Raw genomic sequence first — 20,303 nt, forward strand, 5'->3', positions numbered from 1 at the left:
GTTCCCCCCCACCTTCCATTCTTCCCTACAACACGCAAAATTTTTTCTCTAGCCCCCACCCCCCTCCGCCTCCCTTCTTATAATATAACAAAGTCAAAAATGTATCATTCAAGACACGCACATGTGAAACATTATTATAACATTGGTGTTATAGCTCGTGTAGGGAATTAGGCAGGGGGGCGGCAGGGGTGAGAAATTTTTCCGTGTGTGGAATTTTTACCCACCGTCTTGGAAATTTCACCGCCCCCCAACCCCCCCGTCCCGTGTTTCGCTAATTAACTAGTGAGTGAAATTTAGACGTGGATTGTTTAATTAGCAGTCGGAGAAGATGGCGGGGGCCGGCGAATGTGCGACGGAGCTGGTGTATACGCCAGATTTTAAATTATTTCCCGGCGCCCCCTCTCTCTCTCTCTCTCTCGCGGCGCCCCCCCCCCCCCAACTCGATTTCTCCCTTCCGTTTTACACCCGGAGTTTTCTGTGTGTGTGTTTCGACTGATTCCGAAACTTTTCGGAGGAAGTTTACTTGGTCCATTGGAGTTTATCGGAAACCGTTTAGCGACGGGGAAAACATTAAGCATTTTAACGTGTGTGCGTGTGGGAGGGTAAGAATTATTTTTAAAGGGGGGGAAAAAAACGAAAATTATTTTTGAATTATAAACGGAATTAACAGCGAAAATTACGTGCCGTGCCGTTAAAAAAAAAATGATATATATATAATAATAATTATTATTTTTTGGAGTGGGGAGGGGAAAAGAAAAATTATTGAACTCGTTGAGAATTAGAATTTATTTTTTTTGATTTACTTGAAAATTATTATTTATATTTGCGTAAAAAAAAAAAAAATTATTGATTTATTACACGGGAGAAAGTTTTTAATTTAGTGTGTTTTTTTTATTCGTGGAATTTATGGAGATGCTGTAAATTAAGTCGAGTTTCCTCTGGGATGTTCGGATTTGCTTTGGTACTTAAGTCGGGGAATAGTTTCGTTTCTGAAGTAATCGTATCGATTTCGAGTTGTGAGATTTGGTTGGTTTTATGGAATTATTATCTATTGTGTTCAAGATTTTGTTGTTTATTTGTGTGTAGAGCAGAGATCTTCAACCCTTTTCCCAGTTACGCGAGCACTGCCTGTACCCATCATCAAAACAAGAGCACCCTTGCTGCAAGTTTTACATATGAATGCATGAGAAGGCGAGGATTTCAATCCCTACTAAACTATACATTTACCTCGTCCATATTCCTCTGCGGAACCTCTAACGAATTGATACATGTTGGAGTGTGCGTGCAGTGAACCCCGACGTGTGAAGTTTGTTTCTGTGTAATGCTTGTTATGTGTATGTGCTCTCTGCCATCTGCCACCGGTTTTTTTTCTAACTATGAGTGAAGTGTAATGATTGAATAATTGTACCGTTGTGTGTGGGCCTGTTGCTCTCTGTGGCGAGATTTTTCAATGGGGGGGGGGGGAGAGATCGGCTCGCATTTGCGCCTCGAAGTTGGGAACCACAGGAAGCAAACTTCAGCCGACCACCACTGCGGCGACGGTGGGGTCCGACCCCGGTTCCCCGCGATGCGAGTCCGTCTCTATGACCACTCGACCACCACAGTGGCGGATTTCAATCCCTGAATGCGATTGCTCCAAGGCGTTTAATTGGAACGTTGACCAAGCGCTCGCGAGCACGAAATTTGGACACGAGCATCGAGCACTCTGGGTACTTCCGGGAGCACCGTAGTGCTCGCGAGCAACGGGTTGAAGATGCCTGGTGTGTGGAATAGTTTTTGCGAGGGAAAGAGCTTTGAATGTTTATATTTCCCAACGATGAGACGACCTTAATTTCTTTTTCAACAATGAGCCTTGAATCTTTTTTTTTTTTCTGAAATTTAGAGATTTTTTAATTTTTAGGGCTGGGAATCGATTAAAAATTTTAACTGGTTAATCAAAAAACTTAATCGATTAATTTTAATCGGATATTTTCGAATGTAGAAAGCAAATAGTGTTGTGCACTGATAGCAAATATTGATAGCAAATAGTGTTGTGCATTGATAGCAAATAGTGTTGTGCATTTATAGCAAATAGTGTTGTGCATTGATAGCAAATAGCGTTGTGCATTGATAGCAAATAGTGTTGTGCATTGATAGCAAATAGTGTTGATAACTATGTAATATTAATTGATGCTATAAAATCATATTCTTTTCATTTCACGCATTTCTCCACTGAATGGATGTAAATGAATATAGAAATAGATTAGCAAATAAAGGCCACCCGCTTGTGAAGCTATTTAATATCGCCCCCCCCCCCCCCCATTGCCAGAAACATGAATGTGTGAATTTCTAGAACTTGGAAAACGACTTTTGAATGTTTACTCTCCCCCGTGTTGCTTTATGGAAGCTGTTCTGAAATGTTTTGTAAAATGTGTTTCAATAGGGGATGCACATTTGCTCGTTTCTGGCAAAACTTGGCAAAATAAGTGATCCAAGCAGCTGATAAACCGAAAAGTGAAAATTTGCACGTTCATGTTTCTGGTATAGAAGTGACGATATGCTGAGCATCATTGTCATTTCCTGGAATGTCTCAACTTTGATCTCTTGTTGCTTTTTCTTTTTTAAAATCAGTAATTTTAGAGAAATCATCACTAGTTTACGTTGAATCGACTTGTGTTTCCTCATGTCGAAAGATTTGATCAAAATGTTGATTCAAATATTTTGAAATACGGTCACTGTTACGGTAATGCTATGTATAGGATCATAATTTAAGACATTTAATCGGTTCAGTCAAATAAATCAGAAAAAATTATAAACTGTTAATAATAATTTTAATCTAATTTTGATCGAATTGATAGAGTCGATTTTCAACTAAAACTTTTAACTGCGATTAACAAATGATCGATTAATGGACCAGCTCTAATTTATTTTCATACTGAATCCTGAATAATTCTGAATTCAACAAGTATAAATAGAGGCGTATAGGCTATTATATACTTATATACATAACTTGGCCCATCGAGTGGGATGGGGTGGGGTTTGTCCTGCACCCGAAGCTCCCCATTTTTGGCTCTCTTCGAGCCCCGCTCACGAGAGGGAGAAAGTGTCTTGGGTGTCCTCTCTCGAGGGCACCCAAGACCCCTCTCGGCTCTCGTCGGGCCCCCAAAGTTCTCATTCTAACAATGGATTTTGAGAAGAAAAAAAAATCTTATTCGGACGATGCATATTTGGGAAAACTTTTCTCTGTGGGGTTAAATACTTTAATAATTTAATTTTCGACAATAAATCTTGGAATATTATTCCGTTGATATATATTTAATGAAATAAAATTCTTTGAAAAATTCTACTCTTGATAGTGAAGTTTGGAAAAAATAATAATATTCAGAAAATTTTGCAAAATTATCATTCTACAATGAATATTGTTTTTTTTTGTTGATTCCAACAATGTGTTGTAAAAAAAATGAAAAAAAATTCCATCAATTGAATTTTAAAAATTCTACTGTCAACAATGAATTAAGAGAAATTCCACTATTTGAATTAAGAGAAATTTTATTCAGTCAGTTTCAAAAAATCAGTTTCGATAAATTCTAGTTTACTAATGAATCCTGAATGATTCTATTTTGAACGGTTCGCGAATAATTCTGCTTTCAACAATGAAATATCCAGAATCGAAGAGAATCAATATTAAAATATTCTCTACTATAATTCAGCTTTGAAAATTTTCTTTCAACAACCAGAAACATTGAAAGATTTTCATTCTACAATGAATCTTGAACTTTATTCTTTAATTTCAACTATACGTTTTGGAAAATTCTTTTCTAACAATTAAATTTTAAAAATTCTACTGTCAACAATTAAATTTTAAAAATTCTACTGTCAACAATTAAATTTTAAAAATTCTACTGTCAACAATTAAATTTTAAAAATTCTACTGTCAACAATTAAATTTTAAAAATTCTACTGTCAACAATTAAATTTTAAAAATTCTACTGTCAACAATTAATTAATAAGAGAAATTCCGGGGTCAACAATGAATAAAGAGAAATTCCACTGTCAAAAACGAATTAAGAGAAATTCCACTGTCAAAAACGAATTAAGAGAAATTCCAGGGTCAACAATGAATGAAGATAAATTTCACTGCCAAAAACGAATTAAGATAAATTCCAGAGTCAACAATGAATAAAGATAAATATTAATAATATAAATCACTCTTCTGAATAGTTCTATTTTTTGAACGAGAAATCGTGAATAATTCTATTTTGAATAAAGAATCGTAAATAATTCTACTTTTGACAATGAATCACTCAAAATCTAAATATCAGCATTAAAACCTTCTCTGTTCTTTAAAAATTTCACCTTCAAAAATCTTCAAATTTGTAATTTTTTTTTACGGCTATTTCCTTGCAAGACACTTTCAACACAATGAACTTCGAATAATTTTCTCTCGTCATTATCTTCTTCCGTAACAGTGACTTTTCAAGCCTTTTTTCATTTTTCTAAATAGTGATTAGGGAAAATCGAAATTTTTAAAATTTCACTCAAATTTCCCCCCCCCCTCCCTCCGAAAGCATTTCCTCAGCAAAAATTGGTCTTGAATAGTTATTATCTATGTTAACAGGACTTTTATATAATAATAATAATTTTTTTTTACATTATTACGCTTAATATCCCGAAAAAAATCACTATATAGTTTGCATATTTCTACCGCCTTTTCTTCATGAAATTACACGCCACCTGTCCATGTCAAGAAAACACAGACACAAAAATCTCTACGCACATGTTATACATTTTATCGTTTCACGCTATACACTTTTTTGTGTAAAAAAATAAAAAGTCACGGTACACAGTTTGACACCAAACCAACCCTCCCATACACATGAATATAATATGTGTGTGATTTGCAGATGCGGTATGTGTAGTCTTTATACATATGTATAAAAGAGTATTTTGTGAAATGGTAGGGTTGTTTTTTTTTTTTTTGCGATTGTGCTGCTCAAGATCAAACAGCAACAATAATAAAAAGAAGAGTTATTGATTTGAATCAGGCATCCTGTCATTTAGAAATACACGTATTAGAAGACAAGTAACTCCATTGTCTGGGTTTTTTTTTTCTGTTCAAATACAGATAATGATACCGTTTTTGTCAAAAAAATATGATGGTGTATATATTTTGCAAGTGTTTCTGTCACAATGTGATCAAGAAACCGCTATTCATTATTTGAAAAAAAAAACAAAATGGTTCGTTTCTTCGCTCAGTCGATCGAAAATGTAGGGTGCGGCGGGGGCAAGTGATGTGGAAATAAAGCGTAATTTCTGGAAGAAACGTAGCGACACATTGAAATCGCTTTTCATGACACTCGCGAAAATGTTGTCCCTCATAATATCTGAAACTTGTGAGATACGCACATTGATGAATTTAATCGTGCCTTTTCATGCCCGCAAGAGAGGATCCAATCGAAAAACAAAAATGTGAAACAGGACCGCGGCCCGCTACCAGTTGGCTCCTCAGACTATTTACACAGGGCAGAAAAAATTGATTTTTTTTTTTCTTATTTTGGCCACTTTATATTGTATTGTATCGGGGTACGATCGTAAAATTTGTTATCATCATATCGGGACCGGAATATATTCATCACATACTAGACTCGATAGGAATTATTCATATTTATCAAATTCATCAATTACATTATAGAGTATTATGCATAATCACAGATAAAGCGATATATTTCAAGTATTTAACAAATTCACCAACGCCGCTTGGTTATTATGCATAATCACCGGAAAAAGTGATAAATTTATCAAACTTTCCAAGATTGGTAAGCATGCATAGTAACCGGCTATGATGTATAATAACGAATTTATCGCATTTACATACATACATACATAATATATATATATAAGACATAGAGGGTTAATTCCTCGTGATAGTAAACGTGGGAAATCGGTTTTTTCCCCCGCACCTGTAAACGCAATGTAAACATAGCGTCAATAATATGTGAAGGATGTGAACGATCGAGGACGTAATATTGCTCCCGAACGCGTGTGGTAAAAAAAAATCATACAATCTCTGTGTTTTCTTTCCTCTCTCCCCCCCATCATCGCGAGGCTTTATTGTAACCTTCCGAATTTGCTTTTTTTACCTTCATTTCTATACAATTTTTAGCGATTATATGATGCCCCCTTATATGATGTACCATTCTGTGTACATATAAGAGCGGAAGAGAACAGATATGGTGGGGGGGAGGAGGAAAAAAAGAAGAAATCTACTTCGTATGTATACCTACTCTCTTTTATCTCTATTCTCTCTCTTATCTGTACTTGTCTATTATACTGTTTTCCTTTCATTTGTATTTTTCCCCTTCCTTATATTTTTATTCTTTCACCTTCTTCCTCTTTTCACTAACGTGCGGTTAGGTTAGAACAAGGTTACCATATTTATCGCCCATTCGTCAAATAGAGACCATCCGAATTTCTTGCCAACACCTCGTAAGCGAAGGGCTAGACAACTTGAAAAACAATATAGTAGACACAGCCAGATCTTAGAGGAGCCGAAAAAAAAAAGAATTTACCCCCTGGGAAAATATCCCAAATTAATTTTTTTTTCTTCTTTTCGGGGCTTATTCACCCTTTTTCATGTCAGTACACACTTTGAAATAAAGCCTGAAAAATTTGCGATTTTTCCCTCACTTTAGTAACCACACTTAGAAACTTTTAGGTGCCAGCATAGATTTGTCAGTTGCCATGGCGATCCGGTGCCTGGGATTTGTCAAGCGCCGTATTTAAATATTACCATTTACATTCCTACCATGGCAACTTGACTCATTTCCAAATGGCACAATGGCTCTGCATATTAGTGTAACAATGGAAGAAGTGAAGTATTTTAAATTACATTCTTATACAGTCAAACCTCGTTAATGAGTCACTCTTGGGAGAGCAAAAATATGACTTATTAAGCGGAGTGACTCGTTAAACGGAGTGAGCCATAGCTGTGCCAATTCATGCCCGATTCACCCGGTTAACACGTCACTCCACTTACCGGGTCACTTTTTGGAAGTCCCAATTGTCCTCGGGCATGAATTGGCACAGCTATGGCTTACTCCGTTTCACGAGTCACTCCGCTTAATAAGTCATATTTTTGCTCTTCCAAGAGTGACTCATTAACGAGGTTTGACTGTATATGTTAAGAGGGAAGAATCGATAGGAAGAGAGTGAGAATTTTGAGGGTTTTAAAAATTTATTATCAATTGGATTTTCGCATTCTCAATACAGATCTACAATATTTGGTCAGTGTGGCAATCTTTGCTAAATTCTACATATAAAATACTCGTACCCCCCAAAGAGAACCCGATTTTGATAGTCCACTTTAAAACTCTGAAATTTCAAAAATGGCCGCAATTTTTGAAAATTTGAAAAGCAAAACGAGACAGTTTTTCGGATTCGAGTATGACTTCTGGCTACCGATAGGATACGATTTTCCCCAATGCAACTCCATGCTTACCCTTTCGAAACGGTTTGCTATTATCCTATTGATACTTTACTTTGGAGGATATAAAAAAAAACCGGGCAGAGAGCGAGAGAGTACGTGGTGTCCTCACACCTTGCTTCAGTAATAGATGAGAAATTCAACAAGTGGATGAAACCTCTCAACTGATTGGGGAAAAAAAAATGTGTTTGTAATAGGAATTCGATTTATATATACAAAAATAGCTAAAATACCAAAATTTTAGAATTATTCAGTTGATAAATGATTTCATTGTAATTTTTCATGGATGGATGAATGGATAAGTTTCTTCAGTTCCCATCCTATTCGCGATCCAAGAGACAGAGAGAGAGAAAGAATTGAATATTGTTTAATGTTTCGCTTTTTCTGATTTGATTTCATATTGAGAAAAAAATCAAACTAATTACGAGTCTTTTTAAATGAAACCCCAGAAAGAGTCTTAGAAAATTTTGGGAAAGTTGGCAACTGGGCTACACAGTATTAAAAAATGAAGCTTCGAGATTTCGAAAGAAAAAAAATACTCATTAAAAAAAATGCTGTAATAATAACAGGTTGAACTTCCCTCGTTTTATTCATTGATCCGCTACGAAAACATCTGAATTTTTTCTGAGTAGTTGGAATAGAAATAATTTTGAGAAAAATATCCATTTTAAAGAAAAATTAACAATTATACTTATATCAAATATTTGTATAAATGCGAGTAGAAGAAATTGCTAATTTTTCGACAAAAACGTGAGGGTTTAAGAGGGTTTAACGTGAGGTTTAAGAGGTTTTTCCATTTCTTGCTGCTCACCATTGATGGTGAATGCATTTTGAATATGCGGATTGGTATCTCTCACGAAGTAGCGAAATTGGCATCTGCGGTTGATACGCAGGAAATGATGGTATCAAAGACATTGAATTTGATGGAATTCGGTGCCTTTTCCAGGCATGTGAAACACGCGCTTCTGCAAGTTTTCAACTTTAAAATAAATTGAGTCCCCCTATAACTTGAATTGAAGCATTAATGCTTAAGAAACCCCAAATTCTGCTCAAGTGTTCAGATTGATCAGCGTTTAGCAAACTCGGATAAGATCAAAAAGTTTGCATCCGATGTTTGTGAGAGATGAAAATTCCAGAAGTCTTCGACGATTCCCATTCGTTATCCCGACACCATCAAAACAGATTAGACAACGAGGAATCAGCCCCGAGTCATAATAAAAATCAGGAAGAAAGTAATGAGAAATAATTATAAAAGTTATTACTGTCTCCAATTAATAACTTCTCTCTCTTCCGTAGGTGACACGCAGTCCCCGTGGTGGGGCGAAAAAGTTTTTCGCTACCTTTTCTGCCTCCAAATCTGTACAGACTTCAGTTCTGAAGGGAATTTCACACAGTATTATGTGTTTGGGAGACGGTAGAGAGAGGGGGGTTCGAACATATACACCAGTGGAATGCTCGTTTCCGTATGGACGGAGAGACGGGGGTTTTATGCTCACTCTGTACTAACTTCCACCACCAACATCATCCGCAGCAGCAACATCGTCAAAAACAAAAACCCTTGTTGAAAAGTTGCAGTTTTGGTGCCCGGGAATATTGCTGGGAGAGGTTCGGGAGAGAAAAATGCTCGGGAGAAAATGGGAGAGCGAGAGAGAGGTTGTGCTCTGGAGTTAGCCCTAAAAGCATGGGAAATTTTCTGATGTTGTCGGAGGGTAGAAGAGAGACAGGGAATAGCTTTCGTGTTCGAATTATAATATAAGAAGACATGAAGGGTTAGTGTAAATGGTGTGCAGGTAGAGACAGCCAGAGAGAGACACAACGCGACTAATTCGCCCTGTGACGGCCATCTTCTTCATCTTGTTCTTCTTTTGCGCCTCATGCAAACGAGGCACCAAAAGTACGACGACGACGACGACTACTACTAAATAATTTAATTCAAAGAAAATGTTATTTTAATAATTGCAGGAGCGGAGTTCGCGGTAATTTTATCGGTAATTTCATTATAGTATTTAATTACTTTTTAACTGGATTGGAAGCAGTTGGTAATTGGACCAAGTTTGGCCCTGACAGAGAGCGGATAATTTCTTAGTAATTAAATCTCGATTAGTGACTTCTGACGGGGAGTCGTCGTGGTGGGCGGTTGGCGTGGGTGGCGGTGGTGGGGGGGGGAGCAGTCCGGACAGAATGTAGTGTTATATTATGGGGAGGTTCGAAGGAGGAAAGGGGTAAGGAAAGCTAAATTTAATATACGAAGGAGGGGGGCCTTTGGAATTTGTATTTTTGCCTCTTTACCCCTCCGCCCCCTCCGGTTTCCAATGCAAATATGTGTGTTTTTTGAAGGCGGCGTGGTAGGGGGAGGGATGAAGGGCAAATATGGAAATGTCCAGATGAGAGAGTGAGTGAGATTCCTATTCTGTGGAAATATATATATTTTTTCCCCCCTTCATTTTTTTTTTCATTATTATTAATTATTTTCTACTGAGATTATTATACTGCAGGGTCTTCTTTTTTTTTTTTTTAGTTCATCATTTTTCTTAATTACTAGGAAACTTACATTAAAGAAAAAGGAGGGAGGAGAAGAAGAAGACTTTAAATCTCATCAACAGTAATTTACGTGAACGGAGAGAGAGAGAGGGTTCCCAGAGTTGATGGTCGAGGGTGGATAAAAAATAAGGGGGAGGGGGTTACGTGGCACCTCGACGACGAAAATGAGCGAATTATTTCCAGAACGCGTGGTCGTGTCCCATCTTCTCTGTGTGTGTGTGTCTTTCTTTTGTGTTTTTTTTTTTTATTAATTTTTTCCCAGAAACTTCTAAACGTTAATTTGTTGAGGGAGAAAATTGGGGGGAGGGGAGAGAGAATAGAGAGGTGTAATTAGAAATTAAATGACCCTGAAAACCTTTAGCAAGAGTCGATCCCGTTTGCCGATTTTCTTCCATTCCTCTGATTACTTGTGTGTGTGTTTTTTTTTTCTTCCCACTTTGCTTCTCTATCGTGAGTTTGCATAATGTTTGTCGAATCGCCTTCAGGGAGTTTTTCATGGACTTCCCTGACGATTGGGATTGAGATTTTCGAGCATCTTTGGGTTGGAAATCATGGCCGCGGGAGATGTGTTGGGCTTATTTAAATTTATTTTTCAACGATGGTTTCGTAGTTTTTTTTTTGTAAAAGGTAACGGTTTCGAATGAAAATTTATGAGTTGCGAACCTGTCGTTTCGGAATCAGCAATAAATTATAGGTCCTGGTCTGAAATTAGCCCCCGCGCGTTGCAGGAGATGACCGTAGTGCGGCGAAAATGATCAAATGAGTAACATCAGTGCGATAGAGATTCGATTTAGTTGTGAATATAGAGCAGAGTTGAACAATCGGCGATCCAGGTGTACGCCGGTTTTAACGCAAATACAAATGCCACAACAGACGAAATGCCCATCGAGGTGACTGAAAAAAAGATGCCCTTGAAGAATATGGATGCCGAATATATATCTCGTATTTGCCAATGCTTCCGATTTACCCGGATGTGTCCCGATTTTTCTCAGCCTTATCAGAATTTTCCGGCCGGAAAGCAGATTCTTCCGATTTTTTCGTATCTTAATATAAAAATCTCTAAAACTCTTAAAATTGTGCTTCACATAAATAAAAATCCCTAAAGAGAAAATCCCTCTAATCCTTGCAATCTGAAAGTGTGACCATTTTTTCCTCATGAAAAGTACGGGAAATTGACAACTGTTGCCAGATATGATACCAAAACTGAGCAAGGTGTCTAACTATTGCTAAATTTTCCAATAACGTCACCGATGGCGAGAAATAAAGCGCTACTCAAATCACAGTGGATTAAAACGAATCAGTGAATGAATTTGTCATTGACATAACAAATTTTAACGCACCGAGTAAGATGCCATTAGGAATATTTCATATTCTTATAAAGGGTGGTTGATGACGTAAGCATCATCCGAACCCCCCCCCCCGTCATCAAAAGTGAGCAAATCGGAAACCCCCTCCCCCATCGATGCTAACGTAATACTTGAATGACCCCTAAGCTATGCAATACCATGACCTTTCTATTTAATTAAGTAATTTTTTGACTGAACGAAACCGTTTTGTTATACGAGGAGGAGCTAACTGCACTTATTATACGTTTCCTTGTACGTCTTTACCGAAAATTCAACGCTTATTTGAAACTGAGTTTTTTATGATTCTGTAGTTCAGGGTATTCCAAAAATTTTCATGTTCGTGTTACTCATCCTATATGCGCTTCGGCGGAACCCTTAAAACGTCTATGGGCCATTGGTTGAGAAATGCAGCTTCTTTACAGCACTGAATACTAATTCATGCCCAAAGTATCTGGTAGCATCCCTAAGCTACATCTCACCGCAGCAAGTTTTTTTGAGTTTATGAACATTGCAGAAGATAAATAATAGGGTGAGATAAATAATTCAAGATCGCAATTGTGACGTAACGTTATTGAGAGAAGTTTATCGCCGATCTTACAGACAATACGTACTGAGCTTGTGAATCGATATTTTCCTATACCTGTTCAAAATATTTATAACCAAGCTTACTTCTGCTTATAAACCAAGCATGAAAACAAAAGCATATGTGTATATATATTTATTTAATTATAAATAGTCATGATTTGTTGTTTAGGTTCAACAGGTAACTTTACAACATCGAGAAAAAAAAACGAAACCCTGAGAAGATCCCTGCTCTTTCAGAAACAATAACATTTTTGAAATATATTGCAATATTCTGAACATATTGTAGTTATAATTACTGAAAAATTGAGCAGGGGAACGTTGAACCTGACAAATATGACACAAATAGCTGTATTTATAGGTAGCCTATAGTTATGAAAATGCTGTTTTTTTTGTGAACATTGCAAATTTAAATAAGCCTCTGAATTAGTAATTGGCAGTGCGAGGCAAATACTTAAAAAAAAGTAACTTACTGTAATACATTGTAACTTTTTTTGCAACAACGAGTATGGGATCTTTGATCTCCTCGGTTGTTTTTTTTACAGGTTTATATTTTATACTTCTGCTTATAAACCAAGCATAAAAACAAAAGCATATATGTATAATATATTTATTTAATTATAAATAGTCATGATTTGTTGTTTAGGTTCAACAAGTAACTTCACAACATCGGAGGAAAAAACGAAACCCTGAGAAGATTCTTTATATGTATAATTCTTGATCTTTCAGAAACAATAACATTTTTGAAATATATTGCAATATTCTGAACATATTGTAGCAAATAGCCGTATTTATAGGTAGCCCATAGTTTTCATAAGTTATGAAAACGCTGTTTTTTGTGAACATTCCAAATTTAAATAAGCATTTGAATTAGTAATTGGCAGTGCGATGCAAATACTTAAAAAAAGTAACTTACTGTAATACATTGTAACTAACAAACTCGATTGTTTTTCTTTACAGGTTTATATTTTATACTATACAACAAAAATAAATAAAATTGAAGCAACTAAAAATACAGGAATGTCCCATAATACGGGACAAAAAAAAAATGGTCCATCGAATAGTTTCAGACATTTCACTGATCGTCGAGTTGAGAAATGTTGATACACATACCGATGGTAAATTAATCTTATATTCTGTATATATTAATTCAACAAAAACGTAGATTTCATAGTCCCTACAGCCTAGATAGTGTTGATTGATGTTGCTATTGATTGAATGACGAAGATCCTAATCCGCAGTCATCTGTTTGGGTTATCTTCGAGACCACACAAATGAAATCAGGAATAACCTACCTTGAATTGAATCTCCGTAAATTTCCGATGGATTTAAATCTGGTATGTGAGGTAAAAACAAAGCCATTTTTGGAAGAGTAGCTCCCGGGCCGGACTTTCAACGCCCTTACGTCGACACACGCGTAAGACATTGAAACATCACACGAAGCGTCAACTTTTCGAGTAACAGCGATACATAGTAATAATAAATAAATAAATGAGAGAGAGAGAAAAAAGAACTAAATAAATGTTTTAATAGCTTGTTTAGTTTATTATTAACATTTTTTTTTCTTCTCTCTCCATCCACATCCTCAATTTAGTGGAATATTTTTTTTATATATATTCTCTCTCTCTCTCTACATTACCTTAAGCAATTTTATCAGCATTTAACTTGTAATACTAGGACCTACAAGATAATAATATAATAATAATAAATAATAATAATAATAAAAAAAAATGCCCCCAAAGTCAAAAAGTACAGGTACAAATAATAATAATGTGAAAAAAAAAATGGCAATAGAAATTGTTTGAAACATGTTATTAAAATAAGTCATCGTCCGCGGGTTTTATATCACTATGAATATGGATAGAAAAATTAGTACGTGTTCTGAATATGTAATTAGTAATTGCTATGCGGATTGTGTGTTAATATGACGGTTTTTCTCTCTTCATATACGGAGAGGAATAAAAAAAAAAAAAAAAAATTTACACGACATTTTTTTTTTTTACGTGTGAATATTATACATGGTATTATTATGTATTATTCCTTTTGGCGGTCATTGAATACTAGCGCCATCTTTTGAGCGTTGGCGGTACCGTTCTTTGGGTGGCGTTCTTTTTTTTCTCTTTTCTTGGGCGCGAAATTGATCATAAAGGTGCGGTTATGCGACCTGTTTTTTTTTCTGTTTTGTTGTTTTTGCCACCCAATATGTATGACCTGCTTGTGATGGTTTTTTTTTTATTCTTCTCGTTTCTTATGATCATTCACGAGCAATTACTTCATTATGTTTTTATCCTTTAGGGTTTTTTTTTATCTTTTCGTACACAGTATTTCGTACGATATTGTCAGTTGGAGGTTGGGTAATATGATTTTGTTAAATCACTATGTAGAATATATATATATATATTTATTAATATTACAGAATATATAATTCTAGTTTTTTGGTTTCTTGTCTTCATGATTATGAGAGAAAAAACATAATAAGGAACATGATATGTAATTGATAAAATAAATTCATATAATATGGGTCAAAGTAGAAACTAACTATATTATATGGATTTTTTTTTTATAATCTTATCTTAATTATTATGGACAACGATATTAATATTAAATAAGAAATTATAATATTTTATTATATGTCTGTCTATTGATTTTTTTTAATATTTCTATATAATATTAATTCCAAATGCTGTAGCAATTATGGCAACGAATTTTTCTTATAATTTTGAATTATTATTTTATTAATTTTTAACGTCAGGAATTTTATCTTCAATAGGAAAAGTATTTTGCAGATTGCTGATTAAACGTTTTCACATATGTAAATAAAATCTGGATACCATTAAAATTTTAGTAATTTGGAGAATTTCAAAATAACAAAATTGCTATGTTTAATAGATGCATTATTTAAAAATCACTGATTCTTTTTTAATTAATCAAATTATTATGTTATTAATTTTTAACATTTTAAGAAAAAATATTGTACATAATACTCATTAAAAATTTTGACATATTTGAAGAAAAATATACATGGATATCACATTAAAACTTTGATTATTTGGGGAATTTAAAAATTGACAAAATTTGCTTTAAAAATATAACAGTTGAGTTAAAAATCATTAAATAAGTATAATATGTAGGTATTTTGGAATGTAATGAAATACATGCAATAACTTGGTGGTTAATTGATTAAATAAATTTGTATAATATGGATCAAAGTAGAAACTATCAATATTATGCATTTTTTCCAACCTTATCTCAATCAAAAGAAAGTTAATAATATTAATAAAAAAAATAAGATTTTATTAATATATATACATTGATTTTTCCATTATCAATTTTTTATTTCTATGCGATATTAGTTCTAAATGCTATAACATTTTTGATTATAATTTTAGAGAAATAAATTCATTTGATTATTTTTTTTACAATATTCTTCAATATTTTATTACTTTTTTTTATCTATTTTTGTGACTAATAAAATTATTATTTTAATTAATTTTAACACTAAAAATTTTATTTCCCATAGACCGTTTAATAAAGTAAGATACTCTATAATAAGTAAGTCCGTAGAAAATTTAAGTACAGAATACTAATTAGAAATTTTCATCCATAAAAAACATCTGTTTACTATTGAATCGAGTTTTGTAATTCAGGAAATTTAAAAGTGGCAAAACTACCATATATAGCAAGTGACTAGGCATTTTGGGCACAAACTAGGCATTTTGGGAAGCTATTAAATACCTACGACAAAAAACTTGGACGTATTAAGTGTTTTGAAAAGCAAATGTAATTCATACAAATGCATGTTTTGTGGAAAAAAAATGCAATGCATATGACATTTATGTATTTCGAAAAATAATGAAACATTCATAATGTTTAAATATTTCAAACGAAAAAGAAATGCAGTACGTACAACGACTTGATTATTGAGAAATATTTATATAAAGACTAAAATTAATTTTTCGTGATAGTATTATACTTTTTGCGAAGCGTTTGGGCGGAAAAATGTGAAATGTTTTTCGAATAATCAATATCAGTGAAACATTTCTCTGTTTCGAAAGTTTTCCACGGAAAAATAAAATGTCATTTTTGATGTGAGGCACATTTATGGTATTCATTACTCGACTCTGATGATGCATTTCGTATTAATGTATTTGGAAAACGCAATTAAAACACTAAATTACCAATTATTACCCCCTATTAATATCATCATCATTTGGCTCGGGACAAAAGTAAAAAAAATAATAATAATAATAACCCCATAAGTTCTGATGTTAGGTTCATGGGAATGGTGAAAAAAAAAATGGACAAAGTAGAAAAGAATGTACGTTCGATATTTCCATTAAATTATCCATAGCTTATGAATTTCAACCCCTGGCCATTCTCTGATTGGTTGATAGCGTCGAGCACGTGGTATTAAACGGGCACCAATGATAATTGCCGCGATTTCACTCTTTAAGTGGCAATTTGTCCTAATTAGAGCAAGCTTTGATTTAATTTATTTCCAGCAATTTTTCACTAATGGACTGCTAAGGGGAAATGAAAATTAAGAGCTAATTTTTATGCGCTGTTGCGCATTTATTTCATTCATTTTGCATAATTCCTCGTTTTTTTTTTTGTTTCGGTTCATGTGTGTATTATTTCTGCGACCGTTTTTACTGTCTCGTTAAGGCCACCTGCTGAAGATTTAGTGTACTTTTCATAATAAGAATGATTTGGTTTTAATTTACTTCTCTGCGATTCGCGATTTTCTGAGACAAAGTATGTGATTTTTGTTCCTTTTTTTTTTTTCATTTTCTACAACCTTCTTTCGGTTTGCGATTTGTTTTGTGCTTTTAATGGCGAGATTTTTCCAAAGACATTCAAGATAAATCATAATTTTTGAAATGGGAGTTATAATTCATTCTCGTGTGTGTTTCTTTTCCTTTACAATAATCTTGCAAACAATAATCGTGATTGATGAAATATAGTGTTTATTATGTGAACGTTGGAAATGTTTTTGCGTTAACGCTCATTTCGGAAAGCTTCAGCTGTTGAAAAACGTTGCAATTAATTAAAATCTTTTATACTAACGAGTACCATTTGTGAAATGAAATAATTTTTTTTAGTTTATTTTAATAAATCCTCAAAATTCTGAAAACTTTTAACGTCTTCAAATTTCATCTATCAAAATTCTGTGTTCCATAATTTTCATTTTTAAAATTTTAATTGAATTTTTCGTTTGAAAGTTTTAATTTGAACATTTATATAATAGAGGAAATTGACATTTCTGAATTTTTGCTAATGAAATTCGCTCTCTAAACTTTATATTTTTTTTAATTATTCGATTTCTTTACTTTGTATAAAATACAATGGCTTTATCTAAAGTTACAATACAACTGAAAGTTCAATTCCCTAGGCTCATATATTCTTCGTGTATTGAAATCTTTACTATATTATAATTATGGCTCCTTTTTCTGAAATTTCACTTTATAAATTTCTGTTTCTGAACTTTCAATTTACAGATTTCTGCTTCTGTACTTTCACCTTACAAATTTATGTTTCTAAACGTTTATTATACAACTTTGTTTCTCTATCGTTTACTTTTTTAAATTCTGTTTCTAAAAACTTCTGTTTCTTTGTTTTTGTTTCCAAACTTATTGTTAATTTTTTTTCTAATAATCTTGTTTCTTAATCCCTGTTTCTAATTTTTTTTGTTTCTTTATTTATCTTCCTAAAATATTTGTTTCGTAATTTCTGTTTCCGAATTTCCGTTTCTATGTTTTTTGTTCTGTAATTTGTTTTTAAATTTTCTGTGTGTGTTTCTTTATTTCTATTTCTCTCTTCTACTTTCGTTGTAAACTTTCTCTCTTCTACTTTTGTTGTGAACTTTTATCTATTCAAACTCCGTATCAGTTGAAACTTTTTAACTGTATTCGTTCAAAAATTTATCTGTACGACGGAAGCTTTAATATTTAATCTTTATCTCTCCGATCAAGATCATCATCTTTTAACGAATTTAAAGTATTTTTGATTTTTATCTATTCAAAGAGTTTCTCAGTTTTACGTGATTCGGAGTTTTTCCTGAAGTTCAAGTTATTTATTTTAGTGTCCGCAAATATCAACTAAACATTAAATTATAATTAAATAAGTACTAAAAATATTCATTATTATTAAAAAGATTCTTATAATTCTAATTATGTATGTTTAGCTAATTCGCTTTCAATATTTGAAATTATTAAGTGTTTGTTTTTTTTTATTATTGCCTAATCATACATGTTGATAACTCATGAATATGATTATGATAAACATTTATCGATAACGAAATATAAAATAGTCACAAAAACTCATTTCTATAGATAATCACGCGTATTTTTTTCTTTTTTTCGCCGATGAATAATAATTGACCTTGTTCAAAATAACAGGTTATACCAAAAAATCTTTCATTTCATTTTTTTTTTTTTTTTTTTTTTTTAAGATTTAGCTGAGTTAGCAGCGGAAGCTAACGCAATTGGCGATTCGGCGGAAAAAATTGTAATCACTAATCTTATGGCGATTTTTTTTTTGTTTCAATTTGACGCCAAATGAATCTTTTTTTTTTTTTGGTTTTTTAAATAAAAAGGCTGACCGTGCGGTTTTCGTAATATAAATTTTTCTCTTCATTGTCCATTCTAACGGAGGATATTAAAGAGGGGAAGAGAGTATGGAAAAGAATAGACATTTTTTTTTTTCTAGAATGTTCTAAAATTCTTCCCATTGAATACCAAATAAGAAGCATCCGCGGAACGGGGGGTAGTGGGGGGGGGCTGAAAAAGGGCGTGTCGCCCTCCACGCTGACACTGCCATCATCATCATCATCTGCACCGAAAAATAATGAAATAATAATAATGAACAAAACTATATATATGTACGGCCGAACGCCCGCAGTGAAGCGGAAACAATAAAACTATCTACTCCCACCACCGCCGTCTATTTCTTTCAAAATAATTAATAATAATAAATAAAAGACAGCAAAAGAAAAAAAAAAATGGAAGTACAAATTCCGTGTCGTTTCCCAGAGAGATAAAGCGGGAACTCTCAAAAATACATGCATCTCAACATTGAGATGCGTTGGCTGTCCGATAGGGGGCGCTGTTTCACTTTTTTTCCCTCCCCCCGCGTGTTTCTTTGTTACATTCTCATTTCGTTGTTATTATATATTCGGCGTATTCTGCTCTTTTGTTTTTATTTAGTGTTACCACCTGCTGTAGGACCTTTTTTTTCGATTAAAGATAATGATTAAATATGAAATGATGCCCTGCTGTTACGAACGGACGTAATACAAAGATGTAGGTTTTGTGTGTGTGTATACATGTGTATGAAATTCCAATTTCGAGGAATTCTTTGGGAATAATTTATTTTCTATACGCCTGTATAATTTGTCTGAAAATCTCTGGATGAAATGGGATCAATCTGAAAATTGGCTTAGAAAAATTTATGGAAGATATCATGTCTTTTTTCGAGAAATCTTAGGCACCCTGGGAGATGAGATTAAAATATTAGATACCTCGTTGTGCCCTTGCCTAATGTATTAGTCGGAACAATAAGGTGCCGTGACGAATTGATTGGGCGTTACAGCCCTATTACCGCAATCAAAGTAATGCTGTTTCTGAAACATTGGCGGCACCATTGAGCTTTAATTTGTTTGCTGCACACACTGCCAGCAAGATTGGTTTGAATCAGAATCAAACTTTACAACTATGTCCTGATAGATTGCTTTCGGTTTGCACTCGGTCCTCCTGAAAGTTTACAGGAAATTGAGGGGACTTGATGTGGATGCTGGATCTGTATACTTCTGAAAGGAATTCTTCGAATGTCTTCAACCTGTTGCTCGCGAGCTAACGTTATTTTTCGTGCTGATGTGAGTTTGAGAATACGTCACAGTTGTCACATGGGTGCTCATGAATTGATGATAGACATGAACACACATAGTTCCGTGACGTGTTAAACTTGAAAGTGATTGAGCTGATATTTGCCAACCCCATTACTAGTATGAAAATACCCGTTTTCGTCCGATCACCAATCACATATATATATTTCTTTATAAGCACCCCAAATTAAATTTCTCACTGAAATCGCCTTCAGAAATTAGCAATATGGTTATTTGAGTTGGAACACATGTCAGAGTTACCGTATGGGTGTTCATTTTTTTTCTTTCTGATAATGGGCCTAAACTGTGCTCAAATTTGTGGAATATTGATAACCCTGAGCACTGATATTCCTGGAGAAGCAATAGAATGATTACCTTGGGTTTTCTAACGTGTTCAATCAGGATCAGTGATATACAGTGGAAACTCTCTCAAAAATCCCCTCCCAAAAGGCTAACAGTTTTCCCCTGTATATTGGTTCCTGCATCTCGT

At 33.9% G+C, this 20,303-nt stretch overlaps 1 protein-coding gene across 2 annotated transcripts in view; it reads right to left on the reverse strand.

The window, feature by feature from the left end:
• The window catches only part of LOC149065277 (uncharacterized), a 156,370-nt gene that overhangs the window by 53,883 nt on the left and 82,184 nt on the right, over window positions 1-20,303 (reverse strand). The window contains exon 1 of one of the 2 annotated variants that reach the window (XM_089254257.1): window positions 13,227-13,357. The exons of the other annotated variant lie outside the window; for it this stretch is intronic. The gene's annotated coding sequence lies outside the window, so the exon portion shown is untranslated. Of the gene's footprint in view, window positions 1-13,226; window positions 13,358-20,303 lie in introns of those variants that run through there. 2 annotated transcript variants of the gene reach the window in all.

Source organism: Pholcus phalangioides, unplaced genomic scaffold, assembly GCF_987345545.1.
Source record: "Pholcus phalangioides strain wild (caught in Gottingen) unplaced genomic scaffold, Ppha-v1.0 ptg000040l_1, whole genome shotgun sequence".
Classification (NCBI taxonomy): domain Eukaryota; kingdom Metazoa; phylum Arthropoda; class Arachnida; order Araneae; family Pholcidae; genus Pholcus; species Pholcus phalangioides.